This window comes from Protopterus annectens, chromosome 2.part2 (genome assembly GCF_019279795.1).
Source record: "Protopterus annectens isolate FY-2018-M chromosome 2.part2, PAN1.0, whole genome shotgun sequence".
Taxonomy (NCBI): Eukaryota; Metazoa; Chordata; order Ceratodontiformes; family Protopteridae; genus Protopterus; species Protopterus annectens.
In genome coordinates, this window is record NC_056730.1 from 301,191,205 (window position 1) to 301,213,997 (window position 22,793).

The following is a 22,793-nucleotide window of genomic DNA, read 5'->3' on the forward strand; positions in this document are numbered from 1 at the left end:
CCAACAACCATAGTAACACCTCACACCATCCACAGCCTAAATGACTGCTATGTGTCATCCATGACACTGCAGTAGAGAGCACATGGCGGAGGTACAGGTTCCTACCCACAGATAAGACATACCCTGCAATAAACCACACAGCATTAAGAAGCAAGACTCCCCATGAATACATGTCACACATACCCCTGCTGAATGTTAGTCAGATAGGTAATATGCCATATGAGTCACCCTGTGTAACTGTTTGACAGGAGCAGGCACCATCACATCACATGTGTCACAATGGTCAGGGTAGCAGAACAGTATGCTGCTGTAGTCCCAGGGGCAATAGCATATTCTATTGTATTGTATTGTAATGTATTGCATTGTGTTGTATTGTGTTGGTATGTAGAGATGCCCCCTTCGTGGAGTGGAACCACTGCTGCTGTACGCCAGTGTACAGGTACATATCCTGTAGTCAGGCTAGTGTTACATAGCACTTCTATATGTGTGTTTAGCTCCTCTTGGAGTTCATGTAGCATGCAACCGGGGATACCATTAGGTCCCATTGATGCTGTGTTTTCTGCTTTTCTGAGGGCAGCTCTCACCTGGACATCTGTGATGACAGGGAGGTTACAGTCAGCTGGGATAAGTATGTCTTAGTTTGGGTGAGAGGAAGGGGGGAAACTTGCACTGAACCTGTCTGCCACAATGTTGCCAATATCTGTGGGTTCAGTGAATTATTTGTTGTTGTGTACTAACTATGAGCATATTGGAGGGTTTCTGACCAGGTTGCTAACATAACTGAAGAAGGCCTCGTGGTTATCTGTAGTGTCCCCATTGATTTCCCTCTCAAAGTTGCCCATGGATGTTTGTATGAGAGAAAATAGCTCCTTACTAGTGCTGATCAGACATGCCTTCCCTTTATGGAATTATGCTCTGTCTTGCAGTAGCTTCCATCTTTTGTTATACAATCTGTCTATGGCTGGGGTCCACCAGACAGGATGCTTTCCCTTAGTGGAGAGTGTCTTGGTCTTATATGGGATTGCATGATCCATGCATTCTCGGAGATGTCCGTAGAAATCATTTGTGAAGGGGTCAGCATTGTGGGTTGTGTCTTCCACTGGCCCAGTGGGCTTAAAGGATACCATGTCAGTGTTACGAAGTGTAAAGTTTGCATTTGAAATGTTATTCACTGTAGTCGCTTGTGCTGGTGGTGGAGGTGGGATATGTATATCCAGGGCAATTAGTTTGTGGTCAGCACACAGTAGTTGACGATGTACCCCATACAGTACCTTGATACAAACCCCCAGAGTGAGGAGGTGCTTTGGACCTGAATCAGTGTTCTGACTGCTGGGGTTTGGTAGTATGTCGTATGGAGTGTGCCAGGTACTGTTGCACAGTTGTTGGCTGAGCACTGATACCTGGCCATTTACATGTGTATCCACCAATAGACAGACAGATGCTATATATGTGAGATATGTTGTATCACAACAGTGGACTAGCATGTGTAGTATGTGTGCCAAATTCTGCTGACATATTTTGCTGATATCATGTTATTTCCTTTTTCAGGACCATGGCTCACCAGCGCAATCCTGCGTACTCTGCAGCTGAGGATGAGGAAATACACCAGAGCCTGGTGTGGGATTATGCAATACTCTTTTCCCGCACCAGCCAGAATCAGCAGGAGAGGGCTGCACTGTGGCAACACCGGGTCCATCGGGTAAATGACATAGGCACGCATAATAGGACATATGAGCAGGTACGACATCACTGCAGTGATTTAATCAGAAATGTCCGTGCATCGGATATCCACAGGCAACAGGTTGCCACAGGTGGTGGGGTGGCTACACATCCCCCACTTACCAGACTGGAGGGACTACTCATAAGTGTTGTGGCTCCAGCCCGCCAACAACAACAACAGCAGCAGACCTGCATTATGATGGAGGCTGGAGCCACACAGCAGCAAGACTACGAGCGTGCAGGTAATATGCCATATGTATAGTTGACTGTTGTGTACACTCGTAGTTAAAGCATGTGTGAGGTGTGTCCTTGGTCTGTAGCTGTCATCATAGTATTTAATGTGCAAGTGTGATATTCTCAATATCAGCAGCTGACCTGTGAAAGGCAACTGTTGTACTACTGACCTGTATCATACTCAGTAACAATGGCACAGTTGTGCCCACTGACATTAATTTCCTCACTTCTGCAGGTCCGTCCGGTGTAACAGCAATGCAGCCTATCCATGCTGGTGAGTGTGTATTAACAATTCCTTTAATAGTCTTGATAGTAATAGTAATATTAGGCTCACTTAGTAGTGCTCTGTGTATGCATGCAGGTGTGTCTGTGTCTGTGTGTTGATATCTCGCATACTGAGTAGTGTGCAAGTGTGCAACTGTGTGCAACTGTGTGCAACTGTGTGCAAGTGTGCAACTGTGTGCAACTGTGTGCATGTGGGCATGTGTGCACCTGTGCATGTGTGCATGTGTGCACCTGTGCATGTGTGCATGTCTGCAACTGTGCATGTGTGCACCTGTGCATGTGTGCATGTGTGCATGTGTGCACCTGTGCATGTGTGCATGTGTGCACCTGTGCATGTGTGCACCTGTGCATGTGTGCATGTGTGCATGTGTGCACCTGTGCATGTGTGCACCTGTGCATGTGTGCATGTGTGCATCACTGGTAACATTGTGTAGACATTGTATACTGTGTTTCCTGTTTCCCTCCCACAGGTTCTGGTGCTGCTCTGGTGTCATGCAGCAGGGAACCTGAATCAGGTGCCACGGGTACTGATAATGATGACACCTGTGTAATGGCACAGGAAGATATGCCAGGGTCCGTCATTGGTCAGCCAATTGACAGTACACAGCTGTCAACCCCATCAATGCGCACAGTCATCCTGCCAATACACCCTTTGTCACCAATGTCCCTAGGTGATGGACAGGATACAGTGGGCATTGACTAGGGTAATGTGGTATCTGTGGCACATGCTTCCCCACACAGCAGCCATGGGCATGGCCCTGAGATGGTACCACACAGACAGATGTCCAGGGGTTCTCGTGGGAGCATCCGTGGGTGTACTGCCCCTGTCAGACGTGCCCACAGAGGTCTTACAACCTCAGCTATATTTTGGGCTGTCATGCAGGCACAGTCACGTATGGAATGGTACACCAGACAGGGTCTGAGGGAGCTGACAGCATGTCACACAGCCATGACTGACAGTATGCGTGACATTGCGGCTGCCATCCGTAATTTCACCGATGTCATAGACAGACGTTGTGGGGACATATTAGATCGGTTCCACAACTACATGTCCATGAGCCAGGGCAATGGTGGATGGTTGAGGCTTCAATGTGGGTGTATGCCAGCAACAGCAGCAGCTGGCAGTTGTCACAGACGACAACAGGGCCGCGGCCGCCCCCATAGTGCCAGCAGCAGCCCCAGCAATGCTGGGTCTGTGCTGTCATCAGACCGCCCCAGGAGACCACATGCACGTGGCTCTGGACAGGCTCGACAGGGATCTGTGTCCAGTCAATGAACACCTGCTTCTGATGACAGTACCCAGTCTGGATTGGTACCGGATAAGGTCCGTAGCACCCCTACAAGGCACAGGTACCGTGTCCGTGGCCAGAGACACTGATCTATATGACCTGGCAGGTACAGTCTGTGGCTGTCCACAAACACCAGTATATGGCAGCCATGAGGTGGAACTGTGTGCATCCATACACACATGCGAATTGACAACACCTAGGGCTACCGCATATATGTACACACTGCATCAACATTGCCCCACCTTGTACTGCTGTCCCTCACCAACACGCATACACATACATGTCAATTGGTGGTATCAGTGGCAGACTCAGGCATACCAAGTTCACACCCTGTGCATATGATGAAACTGTGCCACCTCCTGCAATCTGTAACATCAGTGCAGGTACAGGTTAACATGTTGCTGATGCACAGGGTGACTACATAGACGTGTAGTAATAGTATCATGTTGTTAACAGTACTGTGTGCTGATATAATTGTGGGTATATCCCAGCATGCCTGATGCAGTAAGGGTATGATTGTCTTGTACTGTTGTCTACACCCATGGTAAGTACCATAGTGTATCATCTGCACATGTTGGCATACTGGTGGTAAGGATGTCAACAGAAGGCTACATACATAGGTAGCACAGGGGATAAGGTAATGAAATTATTGATACACAATGATGGACATGTATACTGCAAGTGGCATGTTGCCCACACTGGACTCTGCAATGCGGATGTTTGAGGATGTTGATATGTGTGCAGTACTACACGACTGGTACAGGACACACAGGAGCACCCTAGCACTGCAAGCTCACATCTCATACCATGCTAGACAGCCCCAACACACAAAACTAACTTTAACAGGAAGGAGAGTCACCATAAATGTCAGGGATACTGTGGTGGCAGGACAGGTAGCATACATCCTACTAAGTATGGAACCACTGAGTGAAGGCTCAGTGTCTGTTATTTGACATGTGTATTACTGCAGGTATGAACACCTGGGTTTCCATCCAGTTATTGTACATCCTGACAGTACAGGGTCTGTACACATGTGTGCGCTGAGACTGGACCCTAGCCATCTGACCTGTGTATTTCCATGTACATGTGTATAGTGCCTGCATATTTGCACTGTTACCTACTGGAAGTGGTACAGCTTGTTGTTGTACAATGGACTACATGCAGCCCTGCTTACTGTAGCTTTGTTTGCATGCATATTTGCTTGCAGTTACCCTGGAACACTGATCCCAACTGCAATGCAGAGTTACAGAGCTTCTGTGGACTCCTAGTGACATCTGCATAGCTTACTATATGTATGTCCATGTCTCACTTGACCGAATGTCACTGTTTGTCTTGTTCACATGTACGTTGCCTGTGACACATTGCATATGACTTACCTGGCATTTGTCCATGTGAGCAGTCATATATGCCAGTGCTAACTAATCACAGGCACTACACCCTCACATACTCACCTTCTGTACCTTGTTCCCCATTGGCCCTATGTGCTGTTAATCACCATGGCAATCACAATACTATGGTAGCATGTGCAAAGGTAACTTGTCAGTCACCTCTATGGTACAGTTGTGGAATATGTGGGTCATGTGGCAATGTCACAGCTGCCACATGTACACAGTCAACCCTCTCCCCTACACATGGACATACAACACATGTATGAGATGCAACCATATAGCCAAACTGGGGACTAAGCACTCTGAACCCAGTACTGGCATAACCTGTCAGGTGGCATGAAATACTACAGTGACTACAATACCAGTCTGATGTAGACCTACACTGACAGCAATCCAAACACGTGAACACACTGGGCCATTCATGGAGCCTCAGAATAGCATCCTGCCTGAGCAGCAGACACCTCTGCAGCTGGCACACAGACATACGTTAAGCCGGAACACAGCACGTGCAACACATAGCACACATATCCTGTGTGCCAAACAGTCATAGCCTGTACGGCTAGACAACAAACCTGCTACAGTTGTGTTAGGTACCTTTATTGTCCGGTACAGTGAGGTCCCGCTCACCAGGCTGGACAAGGTGAAGGTCACAGTGATATGCTCGTTGGGCACTATGGTCCACCACATAACACAAGCATACAGGTCAGTCAGAGGCATGGACACATATGACTCAGTCATTGTCCATGCCACTATGGCTGACCTGTGATGTACCTCCCTGGACTACATGATAGGGAACATAGAAGGGCTCTCTGAGCATGTGGCACAGGCTGGTATGACCCTGACTTTGGTTGGAATCATACCCTCACCAGGAATGCTGACATATTACTGAATGCTGATGAATTACTGTAGCTACAACACCCTAGCTGAAAGGTTCCTAGCATGTAGTCACTGCATTGCTATGGAACAACATGTTACCACTCTCACAACAGGTGAAAACATGCAGCACCTGTTCTTCAACAACATGTAGACTATATGCCCCAGACCAGATGTGTATCCCTCGCTGCTAGGATGATACCATATACAACTCACACTTTATATACACATACCACATGCAGCACCTGCACAGAAGACCACAGTCATAATGTTATCCAGTGCAAATACCATGTATTCACATGTGGCAGGCATCAGACATGGGAACTATTGAAGGTCACAGGTACATATGTGTATTTGGCACACACATACAACATCTGTGTCCATTGCCATTACTGGTTTAATCGATGTCATGCATTATTGTGAACAACAACCCACACACATGGGCATTCTGTCATGCATTATTGTGAACAACCCACACACATGGGCATTCTGTGTGACAAAAACACACATGGCATGTGTGGAATTCAAAGCCATAACTAGCTGTGCTATGACAGTAGTGAGAGACGCAGTAGCAGAGCATGCTATTTGCATTACTGGGAGATTTGCCTTCTTATGCTGTACTTGTAGGGTGCTGACATCATCTCTGTGTAGAGATTGGAATATGCAGCAGCTGGTGTGTTGTACTGGTTGCCAAAAGGGTCAGTTCTCTCACACACCCTACTTCCATCCTGTAGTGTGTTTTCCTAGTTGCCAAAAGGGACATTTCTCTCACACAGGATTGCACACACACTAACCTCCCTCACCGAAACACACACACTGAGCATTTGCAGGATTCAAACCCCTACCTAACTATGTTATGCATTAGCAGAGCGCGCTATTCGCATTACTGGGAGGTTTTCCTTCTCCTGCTGTACTTATAGGGTGCTGACATCATCAGTGTTTAGAAAGGAGAATGTGCATCCTGTAGTGTGTTTTCCCAGTTACCAAAAGGGACATTTCCCTCACACAGAATTGCACACACACCAACCCCGCTCACCCACACTGAGTATTTGCAGGATTCAAACCCCTACCTAACTATATTATGACACTTGAGGGAGATGCATTAGCAGAGCGCACTATCCAAATTACTGGGCATCTGTGCTGCTCCTGCAGTATTTATAGGGTGCTGACATCATTATTTCTACAGAGGTATGTACATCTAGTACTACCTGTCAGGTGGGGGATAGAATATATATGCATTTGCAGCCACCTACTTCAGGGTCAGATATGCACATCAGCACTGGCAGGTTATGTTCTATACCATGCTTCGTGACCACAGGACATGTAACACACAACACAACCAGTTTGGACCACCCCTCCCACATCCAGGACACACACTTTGCTTCCCTGGGAACAGTGCCAAGATATGCAGGTGTTCACATACACCATTCCAGTTGTTAACGTCAGGTACAGGTATATTGTGTGTGGGAACTACTCAGGCCTCTACAACATTACCCTACAGCCACTACAATTTGTGAGTCCATGTGCTATGGCAGAACCACTCACCACAGCCACAAGGGGGAATACATATGCACCTGACCATCTGCAACATGGGTACTCACTGTTCCACACCAGAGGTAGACCACCATTGTTGATATCTGACCATACCCACCTTTCCCTAGACATCCATATCCCATCCCCACCCCCAGGCAAGGTTGTCACTGCAAACAAAGTGTATTTATCAAAAGCAGACTTTACACTTGTGAAGACTGGGGTGGAAGACTTCAAAGGACCCATGCTGGGGGAGTATACAGGCCACTCTGCATAATCCTTGACAATTGCATTCTATGAGCATGTGGAAGGTTTGCATTGATCATGCTATCCCAAATATACCAATGACTCCTCCACAACAGGACACCTGTCAGGTGTACACCAGCCATATATGAGCTGTCCAACAGACAGAGTGAGCTAATACATTGTAGAGCAGTAGCCCACAGAGGAAGGACATCTCTGAACAGTACTGGCACGACACTTCAATCCCTCATAATCATCACGACAAAGTGTTGACAGTGAAATTGTCCAGACAATGCAGATAAGGCTCCCCTCAGTCTGTTATTGACACCCACTTACTGTTAGAGGTCCTCACCAACCCTCTTCCAGCACACACCAACAACATGGATGTGGCTTAGCAAATTCAGCCCCTGGGATCTCCACTGTGTCCCTGCTTGACGGAGGCAAAGCACACTAGCCTCACATGGTGCCTTATGTGACCTACTTTACAGTGGCACAGTAGCCTACTGTACTGGGGAGGCAGACGCCAAGCACACTCTGGCTAAGCTGTCATTCCCTAGGGCAAACAGGCTAGTGTTGACCTCTACACCCATATGTTTAATTGTCAGATGCACAATATTTGTTGCTGATAGACTGTTTGCAGGTCTTTATTGCCATAGCATTCCCTGTTTCTATGAACAACTTGTGTATCTGTGGAAGATGTTTGAATATGAGAGGATCCACTATATCACTTATGTCTCTGTAGTCATTTAACTGTGTGCACTGGGCAGATTGTTGTAATGTGGTTGGTTCCTGGAATAACACGTACAAATACCAGATATGTGTGGTCAACTGCTAAACTGAGATTTGGCCTAAGTGTGTGAGCATGCCCAGTTCAGGCTTTCCATGGCATGTTGTCTGACATATGTCTCATTTATCAAAGTGTGCGAGCATCCCAGTGTGAGCTTTCCATATGTTGAACTCTGCAGCCCACCACATTTGTGGATGAGTGTGAACTTCAACAATATCTCACGTTTATGGTTGTGTGTTGTGTGTCATGTTGTGTACTTACTGTCCAACTGCTTTGTGTCTGAACACAACAGGGATTATACTGTGCCTGCAGGGTTTGCATGGGATACTTTGCATACAGTTGTCAACATCCTTTCATACTGAACTAACACTGTAGTACCGTATAGTGTACTGGTTCAGTACTTTCAATGTGGTGGACAGTATCCTGGGCTTTAGTCCTATCACTGCTTTACATTTTCATAGTGAGCACGACAGACTGGTTAGGGGCCAGTTGTGCACATCTGACCATGTTGCATTATGTTCAGATATGAACTACTTAAACCAGGCTTGTCCAACATTGGTAGTGTATTCCACAACATAGGTGGACATTGGCAAACACTAGCGATGTGCCCTAGGCCATTTCTACTGCTAGTCGGAGAGTGTGTTTGTCCTTCGACACACATTGTAAGTGGAGTTTGCCATGACATATGTCATGGTTAGTATACTGTGCCTCCGTCTACCCGTGACATAACAGTGATACCCAGGGTAAACCTACCATCTCCCATCCACTCATCAAGATTCCTCTTGAGGAGAGTCGATGAGTGACTCTCTGGCTAACCTGTACTGGGAGTTTACTCAAGAGTGGGGGTGGCTTCTGTGTTATGGATCATTTAGTACAGCTTGTCCTATGTATGTCAGTGCTGGGGTTCAGGTCTCTCATGTGCATAGCTCACTGCCATTCAGATTGTACAAGGTGCAGCATGTTCATTGATTCCAGCTTGGACATGGCTTTATACATCAGGCACAGCTTGCCTCTGGGTGGGCAGTATGGCAGTGTGTGGAGCTGCAGTTTGTTTAATCAGGCAACACATGGCATCTGTTCAAGCTCTATGATACTCCTGGTGAGGTACTTTTGGGGACTTTACAGTTGATGGTGGTGTCTGCAGAGGTACATCCCACAGGGGCTATTGTAGTCAATTGTAACGCTGATGAAGGATGACTGCAGAGTCACAATGACCTCCCCTTATCTAGATCTGACAACCTTCATGATTAGGTGGGTATATGGTATGTTTCTGTAACCACTACAGCCACATGCTTGTCCAATGCAGGATATCTATCAACTTGTGTCCCCAGGTCTCTCATTACATGTTAAGTACTTAATGGGTTAACACCTATGTGGTAATTGGTGGGCACTTACTATATAGCCACAGGGGTTGACTATACACTTTTCTGCAATTAGCTTGCTAACATGGCTATGGCACCAGTTGTCTGTTTCTATGTGGCCCTTTTGTGGGATGCTTGTGTCAGCTGGAGGGTCAGATATGGTGGCCAGTTTGTAGTCCTCTGCAAACTTGTTCAGACACAGTCCTTCCATGTTGGCCTGTACCTATGGGACATATATACCAAACGAGGGAGGTCCCAGGACCAAGCCTTGTGGGATGCCAGTTATATCTGGTTTGTAGTCTGACATGGCTGCAGCATGTCTGACCATGTCAGTTCTGTCCTTGGTCTGGTTTGCAACCCTCTACTGACATAGGGTTTATATTTAAGCTGGTGAGCTTATCTATAATGAACACGTGGGGTATTGTATGGAAGCCTTTGCAAGGTCCAGCTACGCTGTGTGGACCACATTGCCCTCATTAATGACCTTAATGACTGTTTCAACTGAGTCAAACATGTTTAAGGGGCAGGATCTGCACTTAAGAAAGCCACACTAGGTAGGGTCCAGTGTCAGTAGGTCCCCAATATCTTTATGTCTGTGGTACATGCTGATCCTTTCCATAGCTGTGCAGACCAAGCTTGTCAGGATTCTGGGGTGGTAGTTTGCAGTATCCATTCAGGCAACACCTTTGTTGAGAAGGACCACTGTTGTTGTACACTGCTCTTTGGGTACATATCCTGTAGTGAGGCTGACATTGAGCAGTAGTGTTATTTGGCATTCCATTCTTCTTGGAGTCCATGTTGGACTCAGCCCAGGACACTGTCTCATACCATTGATGCTGTGTGTTTTGCTTTGTAGATGCTGGCTGTTACCTCAGATTCTGCACTGTCAGGGGGCCAGCAGTCTGCTGGGATAGATATTTTGCATTTTGTGTGTGGGGTGGGGGGGGTTGCACTGCACCTGTCAGGTTGGATGTTGGCAATATGTGTGTGTGTTTGGTATGTTGTTTGTAATATTTGAGTGATTCAGAGCATATCTGTGAATTCCCAACAAGGTTCCTACCATCAGTTAAGAAAGCCTTGTGATTATCCTTAGTGTCCTGTACAATTTGTATCTTCATAGGTTCATAGGTTCATACTAGGCTATCCACCCTAGGGCATTTATAAGCCTAGGCAGAGTGTGTGTGGCTTTCGCCACCCCTTGCTATGTGAATATTATGGCCATTTATGATTTACTTCACTGTGCCTCTGTCTGGACTTGACACAGTGAAGACCCCCAGTGTACATCTACGATCATCCATCCACTTGGCAAGATTCCTGTTGAAGAGTGTCAGTGAGGGGCTCTGCCTAACATGGAGTGGGATTCTGTTCCAGGGTGTAGGGAGCCTCTGGGTTATGTATCTGTCCCTCCAGCGCATCCTAATTCATTATGTGTTGAGGTTGACATCTCTCACTCTCACAGCTCCGATGGCTTTGGGTTTTCTGGGGTGGAGCATGTCCATTATTCCTGTGTTGGACATGGCCTTGTACAACAGGCATACAACACCTCTGTGTAGGCAGTATGTGACTGCATTCAGCTGGGGTGTCTACAGCCAGGCAGCATATGACATATATTTGAGACCCTTTATCCTCTTGGTGAGGTACCTTTGAGGTCTTTCTAACTGCTGCAGGTGTCGGGTAAGGTACATCCCAAATGAGGCATTGTACTAGATTATGGGTCTGATAAGAGAACAGTATAGGGGCACAATGACCTCTGTTGACGTAGATGTGAATCCTTTCATGATACGGTGTCCAATATAGACAGTCTTCCTAGCCACGTTGGCAATGTGAGGGTCACATAACAGGTTACTGTCCACTTGTGTCCCTAGGTCCCTGATTACTCCTTCCATACATAATGGATTACCACCTATGTGGTAATTTGTGAGTACCTTGTTTGGTATTTGGTGAGACATTCATACTGTCCAGTGTCTTCAGGACAGCTGGGTGGGGTTCCTGTGTGTGAGAGTGTGGTCTGTAGCATGCTACAGACTGTACAGCAGTTTTGCCTATGGTTAGTTGCACATGGGAGGTCTCCGATGCTTTGTGCATTGTCAGTTACCTGGGTGTTTGGGTGTCTGTGCTGAATATGGATACTCCCCCTCCTTTTATGTTTTGGTCCAGGTTTTGGGGCCATAACGCATGATATGAGGTATAACCTGGTAGTCAGGAGCCTTGCTGCAGGTTTCTGTCACTGCATGGACATCACTGTTCTCCATACTGGGGAGGGCCTCGGGAGCATGCATATTGAGGTTTACACATCAGGCATTGGTCAGCATTACCCTTATGTTTCTTTCCACTTATGTATTCTAGGGTGGTGGGTTAGTCTTTTCAGCCTTGCCTACAAAAGGCTCTATGGAGGTGGCAAAAGCCTTATCCAATATCCAGATGCCCAGGGGTAGCAGGTGCAAGCCATCCCTGGAACAGCAGCGTGGCTTGTCAAGCATGACATCCCAAGCAGACAGACATTGGATCCCCTTGGAATGACACCAGTAATTGTGCCACTTGTTAAAGCTGATCATTCTGTGTTTGTACTGTGGTCATCATTCTTGGTGAGGGTAGGATGCTGCAAACGGTCAGTGTCATTCCGGCCTGGACTACATAATCGGAGAGCTCATCTATGTCTCTTTTCATGTAGTCCGGGGAGGTACATCTCAGGTCATTCACACCAGCATGGACAATGACTGCATCATATTTCTACTTGCTTTGGGGTGACCTGCGTACTTGTGTTATGTGGCGTATTGTAGCAGCCTACAGGCAGCTTACTGTACCCTTTCCCTTGTTCAGTCTGGTGAGCGGGACAGCAGTGTGTCTGACTATGGAGTCACCTATTACAACTGTATCAGGCATGTTGTTTCTCCTTCTGGCCTGTGACTGTTTGGCACACCAGCTTTGTGTACTATGCATTGCATGTGCTATGTTTGGAGGTTGTGGTTACTTGGGTGTCTGCTTTGGAGGCCTCTGTTGATGTGGTGTGTTTATAATTAGGGCCTACGGGAATGTTTTTCTATGTTTATGTCTTTGGTTTGCAGTTGTGATAGGTCTATGTGGGACTGTGTTTGTGGTGTGTGTGGTTACCTTCTCCTCCTGTCTAGTTTTGACAGTACTGAGTTGAGGGAGCTCAGCCTCCGGTTTGGATAAATGGTTGCATCTCTCACATATATTTGTATTTCTTGGGGGGAGTTGAGGGTTGTCTGTGTACTTGGGGCAGGTGTAACATTGCCTCAAGATTCACAGATTCAACTTGTTGTAGCTGTCCTTAGTGGATTGTATGTGTGGACATATTTTATTGCCATACTACTGATCAGTGATTACTTCCCTTTTTATGTTTGCTCTATCATGTAGTAGCTTCCTCATTCTCTTGCATGGTTTGGTAATGGCTGGAGTCCACCATGCCAGATGCCTGCGTGTATGGCATTGTGTCTTGGTTTTATTTGGGATTGCATAATCCAAGCATTCCTGGCAGTGTTCATGGAATGCCTGTATAACAGATTCTGAGGTGTGACCCATAGTTTGCACCTGCACAGGGCCTTTAATGGATTCCACATCAGTTTGGAGGAGTGCAACTTTTGCTTTACACATGTTTTTCACTGTGGTTTTCTGGCCAGGGACTGTGGTCAGGATGTGTATATCCAGTGTGATTACTCTATGGTCTGGTCTTACCAGTGAGGGATACACTTCTCATCTTGCCATCCAGTACCCATGTTGCTGATTATCACATCCAGTATGCTTACCCCTCTTGTGGGAGTGGTACGTTGTTCCTGGGCATTTTGATTTATGGATTTTAGGAACTTTTGTCCTACAGTGTTGGAGCTAGTATAATGCTCCCAGTCTATGTTTGGGTATTTTCAGTCACCCAATATAATGTGGTTTGGCGGTCTTGATATAGTCATGTATTCCAACATAGGCCAAGTGCAGTTCCTGGTGTTAGGACAGTAGTCTGTAGCAGGCTATAAACTGGGAGGCAGTTTTAGCCACTGTTACTTGACCATGGCTAGTCCATGCTGCTTCTTGTTGTGGTACCAACATGGGGGTGTGGTTATCCTTGACAATTATTGCTAGTCACCCTCCTTTTGTAGCTTGTTCCATGTTTTGAGGCTGTACAGCACAGTATGAGGTGTAACCTGGTAGTGTTAGGGTGCTATTGTGAGCCTTGACCCAGTTTTCTGTTACAGGACAGATATCAACATTCTCCATACTGGGGGAGTTTAGACTGCATGCATCTTGCTGTTTAGACTTCTGGCATTGGGTAGCATTACATCTAGGTTCTTATCCCTTGTGATACCTATGGAGGTGGGTTTGTGTTTTGAGCCTTACCTATTCAGGGCACGCTATCAGTAACAACAGCCTTTGTCAGTATCCATAAGGCCTGGACTGATAGGTGCACGCCACCCCTAGCAGGTGGAGCATCATGTCATGCTCAGCATGTCATCCCAGGCTGGCACACATTGGATCCCCTTTGACTAACTGCAATACTTCAGCCAATTATTGCAATTGATCATCTCATCATCATATTGTGGTATCATGCTTAGTGAGGGTAGGATGTTAGTCAGGGTCATCAAGTGTGCATATACTACATGGTGTTACATTGCTTAACACATGGCATTCATGCCTCAGGTGGTGCTGCAGGGCTGCCTCTGTCGGATGCACATACTACACTCCCTGTACATGTTTGAGAGCAGGTTATGTCATTTTAGGCATCCCTGTTATTATATGAGTGAGTCAGAGAGGGGTATCATTCCCAGTGTTCCTACTGAGCCAGTGTATGTGCTATGTGTTGCCTCTTTGCCAAGGCCAGGGCATACTGGGCATGCCTCCTTCTGCCTACTGGGGCAGGCTCAGGTTGTTCCTCCTCTGAGTCATGCTCTGCCTGTGATGGCCTTGGCAATGGTGGGGGGCTGTTTGGCCTGGCCCTATGCTGGTCCTGCTGCAGCTGTTTTCGCAAGATCATATTATGTAGCATAGCACATGCCATGACAATTTGGGTACATGTAGTTGGTGAGTACTGCAAGGCTCCACCAGATGTGTCCAGACACCGGAACCGTGACTTGAGCAGCCCAAAAACACGCTCTATTACATTACGTGTTTGTGCGTGTGCCTCATTATGGCGTTCCTGCTCAGGTGTGTGTGCATTTCTGATGGGTGTCATCAGCCATGGCTCCAGTGCATAACCTGCATCCCTCACTAGGTGTCCATGTGGGATGTCCCCATTGGCAAATGTCTGGTACAGCTGCGTCAAATGCCAGATATGGGAATCATGGTAGCTCCCAGGGCAGCCAGCACACACATTCATTATTATGCCCTGGGCATCACACACGACCTGGCAGTTGATGGAGGGGAAGCCCTTGCGGTTAATGTAGGCCCTACCCCGCTCACCAGCTGGCGCTTTGATGCATATGTGCGTGCAGTCTATTACACCCACTACCTCAGGGTATTCCACTATTTGCTGGAAGAGACGCATATTGCTGGCCAATACCTCACGGGCATTGGGGAAATATACATGATCACTGACATGTGCTGACATGGCATCCAGGAACTGGTGCAGTACCCTGGAGGCTGATGCCTGTGATATCCCCATCATATCACCAGTTGGTCTCTGGAAGGTACCTGTTGCTAGTATTCTTAGGCCAACACATACCTTGGTTTCCACTGGGATGGGTTCCCCTCTGTTGGTTCTGTGTGTGAGGCGTGGCCTGCACAGCTCGACAATTTGCTGTAGGAGGTCTCTGTTCACTCTATAGCGCTCCACTATCTCCAGCTCATGTAACCCGTGGTAGGTGACCCTGGGCCTGTACACTCTTCTCCATCTCCTCACTGTGGGTTGTCTGGCACCATTTGCATTGTCACCACCCTCAGCAAGTAGCCTATGTCTCCTTATGACAGCTATGGCAGCCCCTAGCATTTCTGCTCTGAGTTCAGCTTTTTCAGTTTTCACTTCTAATAGCTTACTCCTGTCTTGCAGTGTCTCTTGAGAGAAACATCCTGCACTGCTGTTTGCAGAGTTTTAAGTGCTTGGCTGAGCTACAATTCTGCCTGCGTAATTGCCTGCTTCTAATTGTTTTCACCTGTTAGCTCCAGCAGTATTCCCTGTTAGCTTCCTACTAATTCTGTTGCTTCCTGTTTCCTCTCTGTTTCCTCAGGGGGGAGCAACGTACATACCAGCAGAAACACGCTCACAGTGGCTTACACGCGCGCACACATGCTTACATGGCTTAGAATCTTGTTTTTCAGGTTAAAATGCATGCACACCAGTGCAAACAGTCTTAGAAGTCTGCCAACATGCTCCCACATGCTCAGTCTGCCTTACACGCACGCACACTGCCCTACTCGCGCCTCATGGCGCGCACACGTGCGCATGCGCGCCCAGCAAGAAACTTTGGTGTAAGCAACGGTGTACACCTTCCATTTCTTGACTTTCCCGTGCTTATCTTGTGGCACTCCTCTTTCCATGATATGTGTCTGACATCTGTCATGTAACACTGACCTCCAATGAACTGCATTTCTTTCTGCCATTCCCCCCTGTGATGTCACCTATCTCCTACTCTATTCCTCCCCCTTATGTATCTCTTACACTACTCAGAATGTGCTCATTTGCTATGTGATAGTGGAATTCAGTATCCTAACACTCATTTACATCAGATTGCCTACTAATGCTTAGTTACATGTCTTAGACTCAGCTTCCCCCCTTAGCAACCACTAAATGGTGGCCATGTTGTTTTTGGTCTGCTGGTCCCTGCATTGTAAATCCATGTATTGCATAACACCCACATTTGTGGGTTTATAACCTTCAATTTTATGTTTTAGATAGTGCAGCCCGTTTGCGCGGGGCTGTGCTGCGTTTAAACATCACCGAAAAAAAAAATTATTTATTTCTCATATTTGCATCGGGGTGCCTTGCCAATGGCCACATATTTGGCCATTGGCATGCTGCCTGACACATATGCACCCTTTATTTGGAGCTGACATGGCTCCATTGTGTTTTTTGCAGAAACGTACTCAGTTGTCAACTGAGTACATTTCTGCAGCTAAAACGGCTCTTACATGGGCTGCTTTGGGCTTCCTGGATTGCTAATCTACCTCATTTGCATGCCTTTCAGCTGCAAGTGAGGTGATTAGCATATCCACGCCCACTCCGTGTAAGAGACGTTTTAGCTGGTCTCTTACACGGAATTTCGGGCTGTTCCTGGATCGCGAGGGCTGCATGGAGTCTTACGCTACTCTTAGACTCCATGCAAGCCTTCGTGAATCCTGCCCATAGCCACGATATTCGCAAATGACCACAACAAAAGTGTTAATCATGGGACAATTAATACCATCCATAGTAACAGCAGTCAAAGATTTTTACAGGCACCTTACAAACTGAAGCATTTATGTAAGCTATATGCAATGTGGCTTAGGATTTAGGAGTGAATTAAATGTGTGTAAGAAGTATCTAAGCATATTCTAAAGTATGTGATCTAGCCATTATCCTAAAATGTTTTGCATATATTCTCTTTTGTTATGAACAGTTTTAGATAACATGTTATGCATTTTTCTAACTCTACTGATTTAACACACTATTGCGCTGGCTAAGTAATCTTCCAACAGTCGTCGTCTACAGTGTATATCCCAGAGATAGCTTTTAGAAGCAAGGTTCATTCAGACATATACAGCTGGTGAAAGTTCTGTCATACCATGAAATCCAACACCTCTCAGCACAGAACTGCTTGACTCTTATTGAAGAAAATTATACATTTGAGTACACATGATACCAACACATGCAATCGCTTATATAAATTTTGTGAAGGAACAACATCTGAAAACTATCCTCCAATCTCCTTACTTTATTTTTTCAGTTCAAGATTACTGCAACTCTGAGAAAGAATGCTTCCTTTTTTCCCTGAGACACTGAGGTCTCTCTGGCATTATATGTGTGGAGGGGGTGCTGTGGTACCAGAATGATGTCATCAGTTATGACTCCATGGAGTTGCTGAATTTAATTTTTCATGTGGTAATTAAATGCAATCATCATTTTTTACCATTATTAGTGAGTATTCCTGACATACTTTGGTGGAATTTTTAGCTAACTGATATGAAAGTGGAGGAGATACTTGAGAGTATTATAGGAAAAATGAATGCTACTACCCAGATAATGAGTCCTTGAGAAAGGAAGAATCAATAGTGATATGAGAAGGGTAACAACTCAGTACTGCGGTGTGGCAACAGGAAGCAACAATAAATATAATATCCTGCACTAGAAACCAAGAGAGTGACCTGGGGGTAGTGAAAAGAAAAAAAGAAAGAAAGAAAGAAAAAAACAGGTAGAATTGCTGCTCTGTAAACAGGAAGATTTAGGAAACAGATGGAAGGATGGATTGATTATCCGAGCAAAAGCTGAGACATTTTCTAGTGAAGATGCACAACTATCAAACAAAAGACTGATTATTTAAGCAAACCAGTAGACAGAGGAGCCTAGTAATGGCTGGATATAATGCATGACTAGCTGAAGAGTACTTCTAGTTAATGCATCAAGAACCCATGGGGTCTGTCTCAAAAGATGCTGAAGGTAGGTCTGGGGTAGAAGGATGGGTGGGGTAGGAATGGCATCTTCAAATGTGGGGGCAGTTAACTGGCTAGATGAAAAGGAGACTGATCTGCTGGAGTGGTACATGAAAATGTAGATACAGTGCTCCTAGTAATGGCTGGATATAATACATGACTAGCTGAAGAGTACTTCTAGTCAATGCATCAAGAACCTATGGGGTCTGGCTCAAAAGATGCTGAAAGTAGGTCTGGGGTAGAAGGAGGGGTGGGGTGGGAATGGCATCTTCAAATGTGGGGGGCAGTTAACTGTCTAGATGTAGTTTGGAAAAAAGAAGAGAAGAGAAATGTACAGTGGAGATAATTGGCTATGGGTTGACTGTACTATGGGTGGTAGAGAAAGGGCTAAGAGAAATGGTTAGGAGTACCTTGGGTGGACAAGGGAGGGTTGTGCAGTAGGGTAGGTGTGATAGTTCAGTGTAGAGGAGAAAATGTAAGGGTGGGGGTTGTGCTGATATTACAGAATGGTCCAAAGAAGGGCAGGAAGGAAGATTTGGAGTATATAGGAAGGCTGTTGAATGGTTACACAGGGTCAAGGACAGGATAGTCTGGGAAGGAGACATTAACATTGTAATGCAGCTGAAGTTACCTACGTTGCTTGTTTTGATCGCACTTCATAAGCAGAGTCAGAAAGTTTTGAAAGATGGTATAGGGAAACTGCATTTGATGGACATTTAGAGGGAACAAGTGAGATAATTTAAGGAAGTTTACGTTTAGTAGGGATTAGTGTAAAATTTTAGCAGCAGCAGAAACAGGGTGTGAGGTGGAGAAATTGTATATATTGGACAGTGATATATCAGATCAAGTAATGGTATGGATGGCATGGAAATTTGGAGAAGGTTAAAAGGAGATGTAGTGTATGGTGGTTTTGGTGACTGGAGAAAACAGGCATGAGGAATGGGAAATAGGGGAAAAAGGAGTTAGATGAGTATAAGGTTGCTTGGATGGCTGAGATTGTGTGGCTAGGTGTCAGCTTAATAAAAAGAGGAGCATCAGAGAGGGCAAATGGAAAAAGAGATATGGAGGCTGCAGCAGTGGGCAGTTGGATGGAGAATGAGGAAAGGAGGGCTACAGTAAGTTACATAAAGGGGCAGATGGAAATGATAGAAGCAAAGACAGAAGCAAATTCCAGTGATGGGGTAAGTGGGATATGAATGCAACTTTTCTGGTATGGAAGCTGAAAGAGCAGGCAGAGGTGATGGAGGTTAAGGCAGGCACAGATCTTAAGAATTTGCAAAAAAAAAAAAACTTTTAATACTGTTAATTGTGTTAATTGAAAACAGTGATTACAGGGGTAGTTGATGGATTGGATGGCCAATTAGCTAGGTGTGTTGTCAGGGAACATGGGGGATTCTTTCATGTAGGGCTGATGTAATTAAATAACCCCTTGTCAGTATGTATTAAGGCATGTTACTTGCAGACTTGCAAGATGGCTGCACATTGAGTAACAGCATATTTTTAGCTCTCCCAGTGTGAAAACAGAAACTCAGCAGAGAAGGCCAGCAGACTTGTGTTTATGGGTAAATTTCAGTAACTGGCTAGTAAGTGCACTGCCTGAATGCCAGGAATAAAGAAACACAGAAGACCTGGAAAAAACAGCTACAAAATGTAAGGAAGAAATACTGACTGGGGAAAGTTCTGCAGCTGTTCAGCAAAAAAAAAAAAAAACAATTGCAGCCTTCAGATATGACTTCCAATAACCTGCAGAAAGATATATGACAACTACATACAGATCTCATTAAAATAAATAAAACACTGGTAGAGTAAATCAACACAAAAAACAAAAGGCTGGAAAAAATGCAAAAAACTTTAAACAGATATTCAGATGGGATAATAAAGCTGCAAAAATCAGAGGCCAAAATTAAGAAAAGGCTGACTGAATATGAGACTGCTCAGGAAAGATGTTTCAAAAAATAATAGAATTAGAGGATAGAGCATGTAGGGAAAACCTGAGATTTTCAGATATACCATGATAACTGGAAGGAGCAGACTGCATTAATTTTATGAAAGCACAAATAAGCAACTAGACTGACATTCTACAGCAGGAGTTGTTAATTGAAATGTCACGGCATGTGTATGCCCCAAACTTGGCTATAAGAAAGCAGCCTAGACCTTTAATATTAAAGATGCAATCCTACCAGCAGAAGGAGTTGATTCTGACAAAACTGTGGCAGAAGGAGTGGAGAATGTTTATGCATTGCACACCATACAGAAAAAGGATCCCATTTATTCTACTATCTAGTGAGTGTTGGGATGCAGGTGTGAGATTCAAACTGCTATATCCAGCTGTCTTCAAGGTATTCTTCCCTGGAGGGACAAAATCATTTTTGATAAAGTACATGATAAAGAGGAAATACAAAAGTTTGTCTAACAAAAAGTAAGCGCTGAAACAGAAGGAGATTTTGCTTATTGTTCTTCTGGTAATAAAGACCAGAGAGGCACTGTACCTGTGAAATCTTTTCAAAATTTTCAATGGAAAATGTTGGAGAGAAGGAATGGAGCAGCACGGGAGTTGACCAGAAGAATCAAGAGTACACTGGAAATGAAGCAAAGATGGGATTTTGGAGAGGAACAGTAATAAAACCAGTAACTTAATATGGGATTGCAATGCAATAATTATATTTGTGAAATATGACAGAAAAAGAAAACCTGGAAATTTTGGACTTTTTCAGAATTTGTTGTTGTGGGGGACTCTAAAGCATATCCCCTTCTTCATGTCATTAATGTTCAAAAAAGTGATTTGGGGAGGGGAAGAAGAGAAAGAAAGTTAACTGTAAGTAAAGATTATTTTCTTAAATAGTACCAATTTTGTGGCATGTGGTAATTAAAGTTTTTTCAGTTATTTGTAAGTCTAATGGGGATTGCAAACAGGTGCTGCTGTTTTTACCCCCTTCGTTTCTCTTTCTTCTTGTTTAGTTTTAAGAAATGTAGGCACTGCAATGTAAAAAAAAGCCTAGTTAAAAAGCAGGATTAAAGAAAAATTAATGTACTTTTTCTCATTCTTTCATGGGGAAATGAATGGATTAAAGACCGTAGATTGATTTATTAAGTTTTAAGAGAGCACAAGTAAATGAATAAGAACATTGGATATTGTGAGTGTTTTTCTAGCAAATACATGTATGCTCAGTAACAATTCTATCGCTGGTCTTCATGTTTCCATGGAAATAATCTGATAAAGAGAAACTGGCTACAGTCTGGTGGAGAGCAGTTGGCTGGTGGAAAAAAAAAGAAAAGAGAAATTGTTTTTAGTCTCTTTGGTCTTATACACAGGGCAGGCATATTTTTATCAACCAGAGGAGAAGTTGTGGGTAGCAATTAATAAAGAGCTGAAAGACTTTATCTGGGTGGGGAAGATGGCAAGAGTCAAGTGGGATACATTGATTCTTCCAGTAGAACAGGACAGATTGGGATTACTCAATTGGAAGGGTATTTCAGAGCTACATAGTTAAGACTCCTATACATAACACAAGCAGAAAACTATAATTCAAAGTGGAAAGGAATGATGATGAAACGGGAAGCTCAAGAAACAAGGAGAGACTGGGATTTTGGATGCAGACCTTTAAGGAGAATAACAGTAATCATACAGAATATTATATCCATAAAGTAGCAGAAAGTATTCCAAGAGATAAACCAACACAGGAATGGAGAAAGGAGATTCTGCCAATAGGGATGACTGCAATTAGGGATACAGACAATAGGCAAGATGGGGCTGGAACTTACTGAAGAAAACTAGCAAAGGAACCAAGGTAATTGGAGCAAATAACTAGAGAGGGAAAGATGATAGAATGGGAAGACACCAAGAATTTATTTGGACTGCAAGTTAGTGATTGCCTTCCCTATCATGTATTGATATCAGAGTATAGGCAAAGAGAAAGAATTGGGTGGGGGGTTATAAATGAAAGATCAGCACTGGTAGAGTTTTTAATAGAATCTAGAAGAGAAGCTGCCATTAAAAAAGGAATAATTAGTAGAGCATATAAATATTGCATGGTAACTATAAGAATCAATCAGAGGAAGTTAGAAAGGATTGGGGAGAGAGATTGGATAAGCAATGTAGAAAGAAAAAATGGGAGTATATATGTATGTCTCCCAAATATGCAAACAATCTAGAATATTTAGGATTTTTGCCTGGAAATGTTTACACAGATATTTGTATACCCCAAGTGACTCCAGAGAATTTTTCCTCAGGCAGACAGCAAATGTTGGAGGTGTGAAGAAGAAGAAAGAGGTAACTGAGAACATATTTTCTGGGAGTACGGTGAGTTGTGGACTTTAGGGATTACCTGCAGGATGCACTGTCAGAGATGCTGGGTGGGCAGATTGGTCTAATAGGAGATGATTTTTCTGAGCTATGATAAAGAATCAGAATTGCCTAGAGATGGTAAAGACTTGCTGTTTCTAAGAATGTTGTCTGCCAAAAAGCAGTTACTAGAAAATGGAAATCAAAATCTAAACCAACTATACTGGAAGT